This window comes from Hemicordylus capensis, chromosome 3 (genome assembly GCF_027244095.1).
Source record: "Hemicordylus capensis ecotype Gifberg chromosome 3, rHemCap1.1.pri, whole genome shotgun sequence".
NCBI lineage: Eukaryota > Metazoa > Chordata > Lepidosauria > Squamata > Cordylidae > Hemicordylus > Hemicordylus capensis.
Genome location: NC_069659.1, coordinates 78,806,111 through 78,826,270, shown reverse-complemented (window position 1 = coordinate 78,826,270; position 20,160 = coordinate 78,806,111). Strand labels below are relative to the sequence as shown.

Genomic DNA, 20,160 nt, shown 5'->3' with positions numbered 1-20,160 from the left:
CTCCAAGCATTCTGGGCATATTCTTGTGCTTTGCCCCCTCATCCTGCTTCTCTGTCACCCTTCTAAAGTACGTTGGAAATGGGTGTTGGTCTGAAGGAAAGACAGGGATGTTTCTGTCTTTCAGAATGAAATATAAATAGCTGACTTTATCTGACTGTGTTCAAACAGCAGTCAACAAACCCACAGAGCATCTGATTAGGAGGGCTCTCTTGGCAGCTGGAAACTGAGCATAGCAAAACAGTGTGAATTAGAGTCCTGATTTTCAGCCTGACACCCCATAATGTTTGATGATAAGCCATTCTACAACCTATGTTCGTGCACAATTAGCTACTAATTGTGCACAAGGGAAAGCAGAGATAGAGCAAAACTCTGACTTCTAGTCAATGTAGAATTTCAGGCATATTCTTAGTGTCAGGATACTAAGTAAGGTGGAATCTTCCATTAAATGTGTAGAGACTGATACAGTGATAATATCTTGCCTAAATCTCTTTACTATGCACCATGTTTGTTCAAGCATTATTGTACTGGAAGATCATTGTTTCCAGTGGGATTATGAAATCGAACCAGTTTTGTTTGTTTTTTTAAGTCCATTAGGGTTGCCATGTTAATCTGTAACTAAAAAATCTTGTGCTCCCATAAGAACTATAAGATTTATAGTTGTAGAAGCTTTTAAGGATAAGAGACCATTTCATCATATGTATAAACTCAATTGGCAGATACATACACACACACCCCACACATACACACAGGAAAACATTGTAAACAGTGGATAAAAAGGCCATGAAATGCAAGAGGCAACGTTCAATCTGAAATGCATACATAGCAGATGTATAGTCTCTGGCATTTTTAGACAAAGTTCAAACTTTAATGATAGTGGGGAAATGCTTTCAGTCTCTTCTATCGTGCCAAAGACTTACCTAATAATTTGCCATCAGTACTTCTTCTTTCCCATTCCTCTTTAGCCTCTGGTAGGCAACTGAGGCAGGGGAAAAGGGCATGGAACTCTGAAAGAGAATATAATCAGAACTGCAGAGGACAAGTGTGACCTGAATGATAATCCATTCTGCAACCCATGTCTGTGTACAATTAGCTACTTAGGTGAGGGAAAGGGTTGATAGGGCAAAACTCTTACTTCCAGTCAACGTAGAAATTCAGGCATATTCTTAGAGTCAGACCATATTCTTAGAGTCATACCAAGTAAGGTGGAATCTTTTGGATTCAGAAATCCAAAATCCTTTGTTTTAAGATGAGAGCTAAGATGCTTTACATTTTCACTCATACTCTAAAAAGAATGGGAATTGTAAGTTAAGGCACCCATCTTAACTTCCATGCCATATAAGCAGTAAAGCCTTTGTACAGTACATGATGATTGCTTTAGAAATGAGGATCCATGCACACACACTTTGCCTTGATCATCAGGCAGAAATTCATCAGGGGCATATCTAGGAAGTTATTAACTGGGACTGCACCTGTTAAATGTCTGCCTGGATGCATCCCTCCCCAGGACAATGTCCAACTGAAAGAGCAATGTCCAACTGAAATACCAAGGCAAAGTATGGGTGCATGGAGTGTGGGTGCATTCAGACCCTCTCCCATCCCTCCCCAGTCAGTGTTTCATTGAATCGCTGGCTGCCCAGGCTTTTCCCTCCAGCACAGCCAGCATTTCAGAGAAACACTGGCTGGGGAGGAGAGGGATGTGCCTTGGGTCCCAGCCGGCAAGCAGTCGGTTCATTAGCTGGGTGCAGGAAGGGGCAAGTGGGTGCCCTGGCTAAGGGTGAAGGGGTGCCTTAGTTGGTCTCCCAGACCCTGATGACCAAGGGACAATTCCCGCCCCCCTTGTTCCATGGTCCCTATGCCCCTGACTTAGCACCATCTGCAGCAATCTGTGAATAAACTGTGTGGCTTTTTCAAGTTAGCAGATGGAAAAGCAGGATTTATGTATGGCACAGTTTATTTACAGATTGCTGTGGATTGCCGGCAGATGGCACTAAGTATATTACATGACAGTTGGAATATATCACTGTCTGCAGGAGCCCTAACACACGTGTTTTTATGTTTGTTTCACAATATCCTCAAGGTCAGTCAATGGGCTATGTACAGAGAAAAGCATCATGGAAATCATCACTTCTTTAAGGGGCTAGTAAAAGTAGTACAGTAGCCGCTTTCAAATGTAAAAGGAAAGGAGTGGGAATGGGATGGAAGCAAGTCCCAATTCCAAGATCCAGGTGTTCATTTAGAAAGGCTGGCATAGACCCTATGCACATGCAACTGAATGTGCATAGCAATTGGAGATTCTGAATGGGCAGCAATGAGGATGGGTCTCTGATCTTAAAAATGATTATAAAATACATGCAAAGAGTAGGGGCAAGGACTGTTACTACCGGTATAATCCTTCCTGCACTGCTATATGTTCATGAACATTTGAAAGGGGCTACTGTCTATCCTGAATGATAGGAAGTGAAGCCTCTGTGCTTGTTTTCTTTGGAGATTAAGAGGCGGGTAGTTTGCTTCGTCATGTGATTGCAACCAAAACCATGCATTTAGATAAACATTGCCCTGGGGCTGTGCTGTCTAGCAAGCTGTTTTTTTCGGAAGAGACAAGTAAGAGAGTAGATGGGGGCAAAAGGCTAAGATAACTGTCATACAACCTAGACCCAGAGAAAGTGGACACAATCGTTGGATCAACTTTGGCCAGAGAAGTCAGTAAACAGTATCATGTAACCTACATTGTGCTTCTCACCATTCTCTAGGATAAGTTTGATAACTACCAGCAAGTTTTCCTGACAACTAAACCTGAAGGCTATGTCTAGATTTTAGTATAAAATCTTGCAGATTTACCATTGTTACTGCAATTTATCCACTCTAAAGAGAAGGTACATTGTTTATATGGGTGATTTCAAAGTCTAACATAACTAGAGAACAGGCCGTTGAAGCCTATGAAAAAAGCAGAATACAATCTAGAGATAGTACACATTAATTTCCATTGTAAGCATTTTCTGAAACAGAGGGTAAAAATCTATCTAGCAGTAAATGTGGATGAAGGTTTCTGAAATCAATAATGTCAAATCAGTTTTGTGCAGTATCTCTAATAGAAGATTTGAGGCTATATTTGCAAATGATGTGGAAGATTCACTTAGGCAGCATATTGATTTAACAATAAATGAACACATTTAGTATAATACCTATGACATTATCCTTGGTCAAGTCTGGGTATAATCAGTGACTAATTCTCAGATTTAAACTTAGTATCTACTAAGTAAACTTCACAATCAAGGGCATAGGGAGGCTGGTGGTAGTCCTGAGATAGGCCTGAGTGACGCCTCCCCTCCCCACCATACGCCTGTGCCTGCCACACTCCTTTTGCCAATGTCAGAGGCATGCCAATGCAGGGGCCATGGCTGACACTGGGGCATGGATGTGTGGCCCCTTGTCCTTTTCCAGCTGGCTCCCAGAAAGGGAGAAAAAAGAAACACCCACCTAGCAAACAATGCATTGGTTGGCTGTCTGGGAAAAGGCAAAGGGCCTTGTGTCCACCTCTCTCAGGGCAGCCCAGGGACATTTGTCTCTCCCTTGTCCAAACTGCTCACAATACTCCTAATATTACAGTTCTTGTCTATTTGGGGGTACTATTAGGACAAAGGGAAAAGCAAAGTTCTACACAGAGTAATGTCAGAACTGAAAAAATAAACACTATAGAGCTTTTAACTGTTACAGGTTTTGAGATATATTAATTGTGTCATGCCTCCCCTCCCAGTCAGGGGCTTCTGGTCCCAGAAAGGGGTTCCCTAGATCAGCCAGGCCTCAAAGAACATATAGAGCAGATTCTCCATCCTATACTAGGGGCCTGTTACTCTACAAGGTCCCCTCTCAAAGTTTGTGACCCCTGCTCCAGCTCAAGTCATAGGGCTCCAAGCGCACATCCAAACCACCCTCAAGGTCTCTGAGGCTTCCTAAGCCTCCAAACCCTCCTCGAAGTTTTGCCCCTCATCATGGGCCAAGTGATCCTTATAAAGCCATTGACATTCAGGACAATTCTTGTGAGATCTCAGCCCCAGCTGAGATTCTGGCCCAAAATCCTGTGAGAGCTCCACAGGTCCCCATGAGTCATTCCTAAGGTTTTACCAGGCCTCACCGGACCTCAGGCTGATCTCCTGTCTCAATGCAAGGGCCAGCTCCAGAGGTTACAGGCAAGTGCATCATAGCTGACGCCTGCAGTTGGGGTGAGTGGGGCAGCCAGAGGCTTCACTCCATTCCTGGCGGTGGACTGACCCTGCTGACCCTCTGCCTCCATTCCTGGGGTTCCCTCACAAACTGTTAAAAGGTCAAATACTATTTCATCTGAAGAAGGGTATTCTTATGGATGTTTGTGGGAAATTGTAGAAGGGTATTGTTATCCTTTGTAAAGCAAATTGCTTGCTAATGGTTACAGCTGATTTGTTGGTGTTTTATCAGACTGTATGTTTAGCAGATTCCCTGCCCCCCTCCCCCCCCCCCCCCCGCAATGGGGTATTTTCCTAAAAGGGGTAAGCCTGAAACAGGTGCTTTGTAGGGTGTGTGTGTGAGAGAGAGGGAAGGAGAGAGAGGGGTGGGGGTGGAGAGGGAGGATAAGAAAAGCAGTTTCCAGCTTGAACTGGGAGACAGACAGAAAGAGCTGTGAACTGGTTAAAGGTGAAGCATGCTGAGGTTCTCTGGAAATATGCTGTCGGCAGATCATCTACCCAGACAGAGTGCCCACTGCTGCCAATATATTCTAGATGGATCCTTGCTCTGAATCAGTAGGGCTTATGATCTGACAACATTATTTAATGATCTCTGTAAAGCTAGATTTATTTGGTTGTTGACCGTAAATAAATGAATCTGAATCTGTAAAGCCAGATAATATATATAAAATATGTATTTATTTTTGGTAGGTTTACTACCTTATCTATAACCTTATCTATAATAATATATGATTAGAAGAATTGTTTGCATTCAGGCAGATTAAAGGCTCTTACAATGGAAAGAAATGCAATAGGGGTCAGTAACAGCTCCCTGTACCCGAGTGTACCTGTATGATCCATATACCAGTTGCAATTCCACTTGGTGCGTAACTGTGCAGCTAAAAATGCAATGTGTGAAATGTCCCTTAATACAGTTGAACCCAACCTTACATATATTGGTGTCTTTTAAAAAGGCATGCAGGCTGGCCAATCAGCCTGCAATTCAGCAACCTGAAATGAGCTGCCTAAAGTGGAAAACGTAGGCATCCTGACACCACTCTGCCCGGCAAATTCAGTTGCTGCTGGTGGTGCCAGTGCTGCTGTGAAGAAGAAAGGAGACGTTCCAGCACTCTTCTCTCTTCCACTTCCTCTTCCGTTCCTTTCCTCTCCTCTTCAACACAGAAGGAGAGGAGCCAAGAGAGGACTCTGAATTCAAGACAACGGTTTTATAGCTGCTTCCCTCACAAGCACAAAGTGATTTTATATAGATTTAACGAAGAGTTTATTCAGAACCAATTCCATTTTCTGCTTCTCCATTCTCTCCATTTTCGAGGGATGCGCACGAAGCATTTTGGTAGGGGTAGGGAGCAGGACTTTTAAGCATGAGAAAAGCAGGTCCTTACCTGCTCCTCTGCCGCCCCACCACATTTCCTGCTGCAGTGCTGCGTCACTCAGAAATCCCCATGTGGCTGCTGCGCTGCATCCAGCAGCCTGAGCATGGTGGCAGAACACACATGGCTACCATACATGCATGATAGCCATGCGTGTGGTCAGCAACACCATGCTTACCGTGCATATGGCCACCATGCATTCACAGTGGCCATGTGCATCCCGCCACCATGTGCAGACTGCTGGGTACAGCACAGCAGCCTCATGGGGATTTCTGAGTGGCACAGCACTGCAGCAGGAAATGTGGTGTGGAGGCAGAGGAGCAGGTAAGGACCTGCTCTTCTCATGCTTAAAGGTCCTACTCCCCACCCCACCAAAATGATTCAGACTGTGCCAAATCATTTCATGCACATCCTACTGTTTTCCTATCAGATTCCAGCCTCTCACACTCTCATCAGGATCCCCACTGGGACAAACTTCTAAACAAAAAAACATAAAAGATACTGGATAGAATATAACAACCACTTCCCTACATTTAACAGAAAAGGACCGGGGGGTGGGGGAGGATCTTGGATTTGGGTAAATTATCTTTGCATACACGTAAGATGCTTGTCTGTAAATAGAAATTGAAAAAATGTCTTTATATCAGCTGACAAGGAAGAAGAAAACATTAAGTATTTTTAATTAGTATGCAGACCTGTCTTTTCTTGACCCTCTTGTGACCCACCTGGCATCCATCTCCATGACCATCTGACTATGACCATCTGATTCCTTTCCAATCTGCATAATTTGTCAATCTCTGCTCTCTCCCTCCCACAAAGTAGCATGAACCACATTGCTTTCATGTTCTGTGCAATTCAAAGGGCACTATTGTCATGTTATGCATGTTAGGTTGTAACGGGTGAGTGTATGTTCCATTATTCCATCCTAGTATGCTGGGAGATATTGGCCTTCATGTTCTTATTCCCAAGGAAGTAATATAAGAAAAGAGAGGGAGAGTGGAAAGACATTATCTTTTCCTCATATCACAATGGAGGTATTAAAATGCACAGCTGCTGAGATTTTAGAGCATATGGCCTGAGGATCATCCTAGTAATCCAGCCTGAATGTAAGCTAATACACAGAATAAATCCAAAGAAGTAATCAGAAAATGAGCAACGTCCCCTGCACATCACCTGGGTGTGGTATCATTTATCATTCAAGATGGGCCTTTCCATGGCATTTGTGATTATTTCAGTACCCAGCATGTCCAGGACTATCTTAACAAACCACAAATGGGATATTTTAGATTATTGTAATAAAGATATTGCTTTGCACCTCTTAATTCTACTATAGCTGTCCAAACTGTGGCTTCCTCTGCTCTGGCTAAAAATAGGATTCAACTTCTGGCAAGAGCACAGACCCATCTAGAATTTTTCGCACTTCCATCTTTACCACATAGTAGAGGTTTGTGGGGGCTTTGCAAAGTTCAGAGAAGTTGAGCCTAGTCTCCTTACCCATGCCTCAGCCATAAATGAGTTCTTAATGCTGATGTGCATCCAGCTCTGTCCACAACCTCAGTCATCCTAGACCAGTAGTAGCACATATCCTTTCATATATACCTCACCTTTTTATTACGTGTGTTATGTTTACCTAAATCCAAGACTAGGTTTGTTTCAAGTTTTTGACATTAGAATAGGGAGGTCATCTTAAAGTCAGTGTCCCTTTTGAGAAAATGCAGGTATAACATGTGTTTAACCTCTACTTTTTAAGAAGGTAATCTTAATTTAAGTAATCTTCTGTTCAGGTAAATACAGTGTGTGTGTGTGTGTGTGTGTGTGTGTGTTCCTGGCTGTTTCTGATTCACATTGTAGAGTCTCTGCAGCCAGTCATGGGGACTTTGGTCTACCACTGAGCCCAATTCATATGCCAATAATTTGTTTAATCTTCACCAGATTATCTTCCCATTCAGGTTGGTGTCTTGAACCAGGGCTTCAAGTAGCCAGGATCCAGAATCTGGCTGCCTGTACCACCAGTTATTTGGTGTCTCAGCAAGCCTCACAGAATATGCTTACTCTGTGGGTCATGGATTCCATCTTGCATGGTGTTTTGTCTGTTGCCTTGGATTGTTGCCCCAAAACCTGTTTCTGTTTTTTCCAAACCAGTATTGCTGTTTCTCACACAAGTATCTTGAGGCCTCCTCTAATCCTGGTCTTCATCTTCTGAAAGCTGACCTTTTCCATAATTCGAAGTATCTACACCTTTGCCTAGTCCCTTGGAGCCTGAGTTGCTTTCCTTATTTGGATTACATTTGCTGCATTTCATGTGTGCATTCAAGATTTTGCAGATTTGCTGAAGGGGATCACCTGTCAGGAGCGCCTCCAGATATGTTCAAGTGCTTGATGATGTCCTTCAGATCTTGTGCCATGCGTTTCAGCTGTGCATCAATGTTCTCAGCCAGTTGTAGGTCTTCTCTTGCTCCTCATCTGCATGCTGCAAAAGTAGATGGCCCCACTTTGTTCTTTCACAGATTCTTCCAGAGGGATCAGCAAGTCTTCCAGATTGTTTTGCTGGGATAAAGTGAAGTCCAGTTCTTGGTCCCCAGCTAACTTGGCAAAGAGGCACCTTTTTGATGTGGTGATTCTCTTTATTTAGCAGCAGGAGAGCAACTGCCCCTACCGACTCCCAGCACAGTACCCTTCCAGTGACTGTTGCTGGTGTCTATCTTATATTTGTTTTTAGATTGTGAGTCCTTTGGGGACAGGCATCCATCTTACTTATTTATTTATTATTTCTCTATGTAAACCGCTTTGAACACTTTTGTTAAAAAGTGGTATATGAATTGTTGTTGTTGTTGGTCCAGCCAAGTCTGAGAGATAGGTTAGGCTTTGAGGGAAGTGACTGGCCAAATGTCATGTAATGTGCTGTATGACAGAACAAGCATGAGCCACGAACTCACTAACCATGAGCTCCTTGGAGAAAAAGTGGGATACAAATTTAAAATAAGTAAATAAAAATCCATGCTAAGCAAGTGAGTAAATTTGCACATTGACTGTATGCAGAAATTGAGACCACCAAACAGTTGTCCCAAGATAACCAGAAGAAAACCAATGCACCCAAACATTGCCAGGCCTTAGTAGGGATCTGCTCCAGCCTGTCAAGTGCGGAGATCCAGTGAACCCGGTTATAGGAAAGGTTAAAAATGTATTGTATAACTTTTAAACAGCAATGATGAGCCAATAGAAACATGCATAAATTCCACCAGCTATTGTTCTGTAGTCTCATTCTTTCCCTACTCAGAACAGTGGAATTTAGAAACTGTGGTGGGAGCTAGCTGCTTGCTGTCTGCATACCAGTTGGAGCATTTATGTGCAATGGAAAATGGTTATATGCCAAATGGTGTGGCAGTAACGTGACTAATGCTGTTAGCTTTAGCGAGCCAGTGAAGCTGCAGTGTTATATACTGGCATGCTCTCAATGCCGCCAACTATCTCTATTTGCCTGAATGCTCATCCAATTATGCCCATGGGCACTGATGGAGATAAGCAATTAAGATTGACAGATGGTCCAGAAAGGAGTATTCTATCACATCATTCTCCTGCCAACAGACTTCATGGCTCATCTTTTATTTCTGATGTGCTTGAAATGTTTTATCTCAACTGAGAAGTGATTTCTAGGATTAGACCCCAATGGATATGGTAGACCATTCTGATTTCAAGAACTAGAAAGAAATAGTGGGAATTATAGAAGTTACCTGTTATTCAGATTTTGCCCTCTGCCTCTGTAGTGGGATTCACTGAAGATAGTTATTGCTGTTTTGGTACTGGAGAGAAAAATTCAAAATAGATATGATTACATCTTTTACTTCTATCCAAAGCTGTGCAAACCTTTGTGCCAAGCTACATGTTTACATAGGAGACCAGTGATTTGAACATTTTCTTTCTCTCTTTCTTTCTCACTTTCTCTTTCTTGAAATGTAACTATGAAGAGGTTGCCAATTTATTTTTGTTTTTTCAGCAGCATCAGGGAGGGAAGGGGTATTTTACTTATTTCCCCCCTGAACTATATTGCTAATCAAAATCCCCTTCCCCAGCTGCTATTTGCCATGTGGGGAGAATGCTAGCTCCTAAGAAACTTCTCTGCAGCCACTTCCTGCAAATCAAGTTTAAACTCCATATCTAAAAAAATAACCCAAGTAATCCCCACCCCCACTTAAATGCACTAGGTAATTCCTATATAAAGTCATTGTTGCCATCCTTCTATCCTTAGAAATGTGTGAAACTTTCAGTTACTATTACAGCAAATAACTGATCAGTGGCTACCTTCTTTTTCCCACATCAGTGGTGCATTCTACCAGGTTTCACAGAATGGAATTAAAGTCCTAAATTGTTTAAGTCCAGAATATTTGAAAGACTTCTTGCTCCAGCAGAATTCTGCCCACCCACTGACATTTCCAAGTGATGTCGTGCTCTACTCTGCATTCTACACCTGTCTGAGCTGATGGGTATACAAGAGAGAGAGGGACGACAGAGTCTTCTTGGTAGTGATGCCAGAGCTTTTAGGAGAGCCATCTAACTTCCTTCCTTTAGAAGGTTTTCAAAGGCTGCTCTCTCTCATTGGGCTTTTAATATATCTTGGTTGCTTCTTTATCGATGCAGGCTGCCTTTTATTTCTTCATTTTATTGTTGGTCCCCCCGAATACTTGTTTTTTTCTTACTGTATTCTCTTTTGTTGCCTTTGAGTCATTTGGGAGACTTAATAGGCCAAACACCAGCATATGCCTTTTAATAAAATAAATATATGAATGAAATACATGAATGTACTGTCCTTGTACAGCAATTAAATTGTGCTGATGGGCAGAATTGTCCTTTAGTAACATGTTCATAATAGTATGGACAAAGTTCATTACCAGTAATGCCAAGGCTTAACAAGTTTAACTGCATATAACTCAAAAAAGAGTGCAGAGTTTCTGATGGTTTAACCAGCTGAACATGGATGAATCGCTGAGTGGCAGGCTGGCCTTGGATTAAAACAACAACAACCATGCACCAATGGCAGTAAGCAAGGAATGGAGCAGTGGTGGATGGTGGTTCTTGGGACTGGGGGTAGGGGCACTAGGCAGGGCAGGTGATGGGTGGAGCCACAAGTGGTGAGAGGTGGAGCTAATTGTGGGCAGTGCAGGAGGCAAAGCCAATTGAGGGCAACTGCAGAGGTGGACAAGAGTGGGTGTGGATAAGAGTGGATGTCTCCATGAGTGGATAAGAGTGGATTTCTCCATTTTGTGATACAGGAGCAACATATGATCAGCACACAATTGCATGAAAGGATTTTCTATATTATGCCACTGAAGAAGGCAAAGGTGCCCAAATGCATCTGGTGTAGCTCCAAGAAGCATCAAATATATTTTCATCAGAGAAGTTATTATGTTCTGCATACATAAATAATATAAAAATTGCAGGTTTTTCAGTGATGCTTGCTGCAGCTCCTCTAACTTAGAGGACACCATCTCCTCTAACTTAGAGGACACCATGGGAAGCAAAGATTCATGGTGACATCTCTCCCTATTCCTTGCCTGCTGAATAGCTGGGTGCAGCTCTCTGCCCACCTTAGGTGCCCACCACTAGACTTGGGTGTCAATCCTAACAAGCAAGTAATAGTTTTATAGAGATTGCTTACGTAGTCATTGCCCAATGAACTGCAACCGCCAGTGGACAGATTAATGTTTCAGATACTGGCGACAATTCAGAGAAAGACCTGGTTAGCTCTTTGCATAGCAAATTGATTTTTAAAATTATTTTCCTTCCATCATATTCCATTCCTTCTCTACATTACACCAACATGGGAAGCTACATGGGAAGCCATCTGTGATTATTTGAAAAACAGTTTGGACTCAGAAATCCATGCATATGCTCCAAAAGAACTTTATGGTTTCTTATACCAGTTTCTAATCTAATTAGTCCTGTCTTACAGTTTGCTGTTCCTTCCAGTTTTTTATGGCATGTGATTTTGGGAATGGGCCATAATGCTTTGGATACAGATCAGATCAGAGAGCAAGGGAGAGGAAGCAGAGGTTGCATTCCTCCCCTCCAAACAAACATAAAGAAGCCAGCAAAAGATCAGACTTATCAACAGTCAGCCAGCTTCCTGCTCTCTAACCAGTATGGTGACTGGTTTCTTCTGAGTACCTAAAAGAAAAAAGACTGCCCCACTCTGGGCACTCAGATTGGCTGCCTCAGAAATCAAATCTAAGACTGCCTACTTTGCAAAACAAACATGACCATGCTAATTGGCTCATGTCTTAATAATATTAATATTTTTAAAGATCTCGGGCTTTTGATTTGTTCTTTGACGTTGGTGTTACCATTGCCCACCTCACAACTCTTAAAGCAGCAGGCTCAGTCAAGAGCAGCAGCGAGCAACATAGGGAGGCAGTAGCCACTCAAAATGGAAGCAAAGACAACATGGTTGACAAAAATGTAAGGTGAATGATGCCCACTTTGCCCATAGATAAGATCCACTCCTGGTTTGGAGTGTACCTCAGATAAGTCTCAGGAACCTGGACAGCTGTGGATTGGAGCCACTTGAAATTGGAAGTGCTACAAACACCAGGCAGGCTAAAGGAAAATAGAGGCCTCAGTAGGGGTGTGCATAAAACCGGCTGGCCAAGTTCGGTTCAAGTCCGAACCAGACTCAAACCTGACTGGACCAGTTCGGTCTGGCACCCCTTCGAACCCCACCCCCAGTCCGGTTTGGGGGTTTCGCAAATTATTTATTTATATTTTTTAAAAATGATTTTTTACCTTCAGCCCCTTCGAGGGGCTTCCTGTAGGCTGGGGGGAGGATCCATGAAGGTTTCCCCTTCCCCAACCGGCCTCTCACATCACCACCGTGGCCCGTCTGGAGCCTCTTTTTTGGCCCGTTAGAGCCTCCGAAGATCGGTGTGGTGGCCATTTTGAAGGCTGCTGTGCATGCATAAATGGCCTCTGCAAAGCCTGGCATGGCCCAGGGCCTCACAGAGACCATTTGTACATGCATGGTGGCCTTTTTTTTTTTGGTGGCCATTTAAATTTTTTTTTAAATGGCCACCACACATGCGCAAAAGGTCTCTGTGAGGCGCTGGGCCATGCCAGGCCTTGCAGAGGGCATTTCTGCATGTGTGTCGGCCTCCAAAATGGCCACTGTGCCGATCTACGAAGGCCCGGATGGGCCAGAAAAGGGGCTCCGGACGGGCCACGGCAGTGATATGAGAGGCCAGCGGGGAGAAGGGGAACCCTCATGGACACACACTCCTGGTGCCTACAGGAAGCCCACCGAAGGGGCTGAAGGTAATTAAAAAAAATAATTCATGCACAGTGGTTCAGTTCCAGTCCAGATGGAGCGGGTGGTGGTGGTTTCGGTTCAACCCCCAACCCCCAGACCAAATTGCTGAACCCCCACAGCCCTGGACCGGTTCCACACATCCCTAGATCTCAGTTAATTTTTTTGGTTCCCATATTTTCCCCCCAGTAACTAGCCCTATCCACCCCCAGCACAGTACCTCCAGTGACTGTTGCTGGTGTCTATCTTATGTTTCTTTTTAGATTGTGAGCCCTTTCGGGACAGGGATCCATCTTATTTATTTATTATTTCTGTGTGTAACCCGCCCTGAGCCATTTTTGGAAGGGCGGTATAGAAATCAAATTATTATTATCAATATTATTAATAATAATATTAATAATATTATTATTAATATTCATAAGGATATACTTCAGATATGAGATTGTCAGAGAAAGTTGTTCCTTCGGTATAAAGAACTCCTAATTGTTTTAGTGCTGTTTAAATCTGCTATTGCTTTTATTCTGCAATTGTTTTAATTATTTGTATTGTTCTTTTGCATTTTATGTGGGCCAGAAATTTGATAGTTCGATAGATAGATTGATAGATAGAGGCAAACAGACAGATGGAGGCAGCCAGAAATGCAAATTGCTTTAAAGTGCAGAGAAGTCAAAGCTCCCCATGACACATTGGTACTTCAGTGTCCTGGTATTCCATCCCAGAGTTTCTGGTGTATTAGGAGAACACCAATACTGTTGTTATAATTATTTGGAATGGTTGCATTTTTTTTGTAGAATTATGCCACCAATTAGGACTAAAAAATAGTTTGATATTCATTAGGGAGGCCTAGATTAGAAGAAAGCTGTCAGAGGCATTTTAGTGTGCCACATAACCGAAAGCACACATTAGGACTGATTGTTGACTTCTGAAGTATTTTCTTTCTTCTTTTTGCCGACACAGTCTAAAAACAATGTTTAAGATAGTATTGCCATCTCCTGGCTGTCTCTGGTATCGCACAGAGATCAGTGATTTTTGTTGTTCATAATTAAATTGCTCAAAATTGTTGCCTGAAATATGAACAAGCAATTCTGAATACAAACCTAAAATGTGAGATTCAAGTGGTGTAAGCAAAATTACAGTGAGGTAGCCTTTGGGTCAGTCTCTGCCTTCCCAAAGGATTCTGCAGCACAAGGCAAAATAAGAAGAATCCAGACTGAGGCCGCAGTCAACAGATGGATTCCAAAAAGCTATGCAAAGCAAAGAAGTCAGAGAACCACTTTTGTCATATATCCTGCTAATGAAGGATAGGGCTTATAGGCGAATGTTGTCAATAGAAGCCCTAGTCACAAGTTGTGTTCAACGCATATGCAATCTGTTTGGTATGTGCAGTGCACATACAAGCCCTGTTCACACGTTATGTTCAACACTCGTACACTCTGTGTACAGTGTACATGAGTACAGATCTATACACAAGTACAGTTATCCATATGTTATGTTGAACACAGCAGTACACTTCCTATCTGTACCATGCATCTGAGGGACCTGTACCCAGGCTCAATTTTAAAAGGAATGCAGTTACATTCATTCACACAAAAGCATGTACATGTATACCGATGTCTGCATGTACAGATGTACGTGTGCAGGCGCGGATTAAAAGGGAGGCAGGAGAGGCGGCTGCCTACGGTGGCAACATTCCCTGCAGTGGCGGTGACAGTAGCTGTGGGGATGATGGGATTTTATGTTGTTGTTGTTGTTTTAAAAAAGCACCTGCACGGTGGCTGCAGTAACTATGGGGATGGGTGAGGAGAGGAGAGCCAAGTTCCTCTTTACCTAAATGTTTCCCTTGACCCAAGGATGGTGGGTGGGGCATGGTGGTGGCAGCTACAGGGAAGGTGGGGGAGGCTGCTGTTCCCCCTTTTACCAGGATGGGGCAGTGGTGAGCTCCTTACAGCTCCCCTCTCTTCCACCAAGTGACTGCACAGGGCTCCTAGTTTTCCTCTATATGGAGGAAGGCCGGCCACTTCCTACCTGTATCCTGCATTTGAGGAGGCCTGCACTCAAGTTCACTTTTAAAATGAGTGCATGTACTGTATAGTCATTCATCCAAACACATGTATGTGTATACAGAAACACATTGTTAGCATGTGTAAAATAATGTTTGAATAGGGCTAGGATTACTAAAATAAAAAATAAGTTCCAGCTCAAAAGCAATATAACTATTGCCACCCATGAATATTATCTGCAGCTGAGGAGGTAATCTTTGGTATGCTTTTGTATGCTGAAGATGGTATGCCTTTTTCTTGTGCCTTTAACAGTTATATGGCAGACCAAGTCAACAGATGCTATCTTTCATGGCTAAGAGATATTATTCTCTTTCCAAGCTTGACATCTTTCCCCTTTCTTTTATTTGCATGACATATCATTTGCTGCTGTTTAATTGGCAGTGAGCTGAAGTGCTTCAACTCTGTTTTCAGGGAAGAAAGGCAAGCGGGGGGGGGGGGGGCATTTGTAGAAACGCAGACACTGAAGTCCCATTTTTGCTTGCAAGGATTTGGAAGCTGGTCTTTTTATCACTCTCTTCATGTTTGCAGATATCCACCTAGATCCAACTCTCAGTTTCTCAGGCAGATGAATCACCTGACACCAGGCTGACTGAAACCTGAAATGACAAGCTGAAGTGGAAAGTCAGAGGGAAAAACCACTACTTGTAGGAAGTGTCTGTAAGGCATCGCTGAGAAGCGGGAGCTGATCTGCATAGCGATTCGTACCCTGCAGCCACTACAGGCCATGAAGATAGACTTCATCAGCAGTCACATTTAAGCAGACACTTTTATTCAGCAAGCAGAACAAGGAAGAGAGTAGAGTATTTGCCATGAAGCCTGAAGCATCCCTGATAAACTGCATTGAGAATGCTACATTCAAGTATCATTTATTCATGCAGTTCAGGATATGTCTGTCAGCTTCCTATCATTGACTGTCTACCAAAAATATATTTGTAAGCCACTAGGAATATACTTTTTTGTTTTATAATGTGTTTTATAACACATTGTTCCTGTGCAGAATAAAATGTTATACCTATTTTTTAAAAATCACCATTTATACAAGAGGACCTCGGTATTTACAGGGGTTCCATTCTCCACAATTACCATAGATAAGCAACCGCAGATACCGGGTTACTCAGGTAATGGCATCACAGGGGTTACGTTCCTGGATGCCTGGAATCACAGAGAGAATGGGGAAAAATGGGAGGGGGCGATGCAAAGTAAAGTGCCCTACTATGCTACATGGGCCTCCAGCAGTCCAGCAACCCTCCCCCTCCAGTCAAAAATCCACCCCTCCCGTGAAAAATCAAGGGTTTTAAAAAACCGATCAAGCTACAAAATGGCTTCTGCGTTCAAAGTGGCAGCTGTAAATGACCTCCAAGGTCACAGAGACATGTGAATTAGAAAACAGGTTCCTGTTCCAAGGAAATAATTTAAAACCAACATATAGCAGCAATTTTCAATACAAATGACACCACATCATATTACATGCACAAATCTATGTAGATAAATAGGTATGTGACTGGATAGATTGCACTTTGTAAGGTAATTCCTTCCTGTTTGGGGAAATCTGAAAATCTTTCCCAACGTTTCTAAGTAGTGATACTGAACAGCCTGTCTTTCTAAAAGTAATATTTAGTGGAAACTTATGAAAACGATTTCCCAAGAGATTATATCCTAAATTTCTTCCAAGTTTTGTATTCAGCAACCGTGAAAAAAACTATATAGTCCTGAATAGTGGTGGTGGGAAGAGGAGACTACATATAGAAATTCTACATTTAGAAACGTGGGGACAGGGATGGCTCCATGGGTAGTGAGTGTTCTCCCCGCAAATATTTTTCACTCCCGCGTCCACCAGACTGGAACTTTACAGCAAAGTTTCAGGCAATCCAGTCATAGTATATTTGGGTCCTATAGCTTGAATTGATTGTTTTAAAAGGCCTCCATTGTTTAAAGAAGCCTCATTCACTCTACCCCAGAACAAGCAGCAGAAGTCAGTTCAGTCAGGTAGATAGGACACTGTCCATCCTCCCAGGAGCCAGACCAATCCTTTCCTAGCCAGAGACTGGGTTGGGTGAGACCACGTGTGCAGGAGGGTGCAAGGTGAATCTCAGATCTGAGATTCAGGTCTCAGAATTTGCAGATTTCAGCTGGCCTGGTCCTCACCTTTCCCCCTCCAGTCTCTCTTGCCACATGGAATGGCAGGAAAAGGAAACTCACCTGGAAATTCTGACCTAATCCAAAAAGACATTTTTACCCTAAGAAGAATTTGCTGCTTTTTCTGAACAAGTTTGAAAATAGCAAGCTAGCTTCATTAATAAGGTAAATAAACTAACAACATTAATTACCCCATTGTAAGTATTTAATGTATAGCGAGATTTGTTGCTCCCCTAATAATGTTCTTTGCTCCACCCATAGAAGTTGTTCTAGAGTTGCTCCTGTTTGGCGAATTTCCTCATAATGAGCTGTAGATGGCCTACAAAAGTGCAAAGTTTTACCCACCTTGGTTTTTGAGCTGGAGACAAAGACTGTTGCTTTCTTCCAAGTAGTAATTTCATTTCCCTGCTAGTTCTAGTTTAGCTGTTTTGTGCAGAAATCTGCTTATGGGAAAAATCTGTGGAAACATATTGATGCAGTTTACTGTCTGTTGCCCTAATTATTTTATGCCTGGCTTCTGAAATTGGTACTAATCAATCATCAATGACAGCTAGTAAGAGCCAAAGGCTGTTATTAGGGGGCAATTGAGGGGGGATGGCTCTATCCCCCTGAAACTTCCAGGAAGAAGCAGCAGTGGAGGCACGGTGTACCCCAGTCCCATGCAAGCATGCTTTTGCTGATCAGCTTTTCAACAATTCTAAACATGAGCAATATCCTGTACTGGGGTGACTAGCCAATCTGCAAAAACACATCTATACTGTATTGACTGATGCACCCCCCTGCTTCCACTAGCTGCCAAAGCCCTATTCATATGTTATTGAGCACAGGAGCACTCACGTTTACAGCTCGGCAAGCACAGAGAAAGTTGCACTCTGGAGGGACTTCTGAAGGGGGAAGGACCATAACCATGATGTGCAGCGCTTCTGTGAACAGCAACCCAGATTGCCCGAGGTTGCTTCTCAAGGAAACACTGGCCACGATGGTATGGCTCTTCCCTCTTCAGACAAACAGCGTGATATACGTAGCTTGCTTTTATATATTTATGTATTTATTTGATTTCTATACCGCCCTTCCAAAAATGGCTCAGGGTGGTTTACACAGAGAAATACTAAATAAGTAATATGGATCCCTGTCCCCAAAAGGTTCACAATCTAAAAAGAAACAAGCTATCCATGGCTCAAGGGGGTGAGTGACAGCTCCGGGTTGGGATTTCCTCCCTGCTTGCCAAGCTGTCCTCATAACGTATGACGTATGAATTGCACCCAGGGTGCCAATTACCACTGGGATTATTTGGGTCTTTTTCTGCCACAGCCTTTCAATTTCAATTTGTAGATCTTTGTATTTTGTATTTTATGATTTTTTCTATTTCTTTTTCTTCTATTCTGCTATCCCCTGGTATTGCTATGTCAATTAGTTTCACTTGTTTTTCTTTCTTCTCCACTACAGTTATATCTGGTATATTGTGTGGCAGATGTTTGTCAGTTTGTAGTCAGAAGTTCTATAATATTTTTGCATCTTCATTTTCTACCACTTTTTCAATTTTATGGTCCCACCAATTTTTGGCTACAAGTAGCTTGTATTTTTTGCAGATGTTCCAGTGTATCATCCCTGCTACCTTGTCATCCCTTTGTTTGTAGTCAATTTGTGTGCTCTTTTTACAACAGCTGATTAGGTGGTCCACGGTTTCATCTGCTTCTTTACAAAGGCGGCACTTGCTGTTTGTTGTGACTTTTTGACTTTTGCTCTTATTGCATTTGTTCTTAGTGCCTGTTCTTGTGCAGCCAGTATTAAACCCTCTGTTTCTTTCTTCAAGTTGCCATTCTTAAGCCATTGCCAGGTCTTGGTGATATCTGATTTTCCACTTATATTGTGCAAATATTGACCATGCAGTGGCTTATTTTTCCATTTTTCTGCTCAGTTCTTGACTTGTTCTTTCTTGTAGGCCTGCTTTGTTTCATTGGTGTTGAATAGTTTCTCATTATTGACCATTTGAAGTGCACCTTCTTCACTCTCCTTGATATATTCTTCAAGGCCTCTTTTCTCCTCCTCTACTGTTTGATGGCCTTGCAGCATTCCGCTTCCACCTGAGCTGTGAGGGAGGTATGGCCTATCTAAATCACTGCGGGGGTACAGAGCATGATTGATGGTCATGATTTTCCTGGTCTTACGATCTAGCGTCTCTAGCTCTGCCTGGGTCCAGTCTATTATTCCTGCAGTGTATCTGATAACAGGTATAGCCCAGGTGTTTATGGCTTGTATGATGTTCCCGCCATTGAGTTTGGACTTTTGGATTTTTCTAACTCTCTTGATGTATTCACTTCCAATTTTTCTTTTAACTTCAGTGTGTGCGATGTTATCAGCCTGGAGAATGCCCAAGTATTTGTAATGTTCTTTCTCTTCCAGGTTCTTGATCTTGCTTCCGTTGGGCAGTTCTATTCCTTCTGTTTTTGTTATTTTCCCTCTGTTCATTATTAATGCAGCACACTTGTCTAGTCCAAACTACATTGCTATATCGCTACTGAATATACGGACAGTGTTTAGCAGTGATTCGATTTCTGACTGGGACTTTCTATACAATTTCAGATCATCCATGTACAGCAGATGGTTTATTTTACTCGATGTTTTAGATGTTTGGTATCCGAGGCCTGTTCTGTTTAGTATTTGTGAAAGTGGAGTCATGGCGATTAGAAACAACAGAGGGGATTGTGAGTCACCTTGGAAAATACCTCTTCTAATGCTAAACTGTCCAAGTGTCCTGCCATTGATTGTTAACTGTGTACTCCAAATACCATTGCTTTTTAAATAAATATCTGAATGTTTTTGCTGACACCAGTTGTTTCTAAACATTTTAGTATCCATGTGTGAGACAATGAGTCGAAGGCTTTCTTGTAGTCAATCCATGCAACACTTAGATTGGTATTTCTTCTCTTGCAATTTTCTAAAATCATTTTGTCAATCAGCAACTGGTCTTTTGTGCCTCTGGTGTTCGGGCAATTTCCTTTCTGTTCAGCTGGAAGCTGTTTGTTAGTTAATAAGTGTTGCATCACTTCATCTGCTATTATTCCAGTTAATAATTTGAA

At 42.5% G+C, this 20,160-nt stretch overlaps 1 long non-coding RNA gene across 2 annotated transcripts in view; it reads left to right on the top strand.

The window, feature by feature from the left end:
* Positions 1 to 15,960, top strand: part of LOC128350676 (uncharacterized) — a 63,041-nt gene extending 47,081 nt beyond the window's left edge. For both annotated transcript variants that reach the window (XR_008319380.1, XR_008319381.1), the window contains one exon: positions 15,473 to 15,960. This is a non-coding gene — a long non-coding RNA (uncharacterized LOC128350676). The remainder of the gene's footprint in view (positions 1 to 15,472) is intronic.
* Positions 15,961 to 20,160: the final 4,200 nt, after the last annotated feature.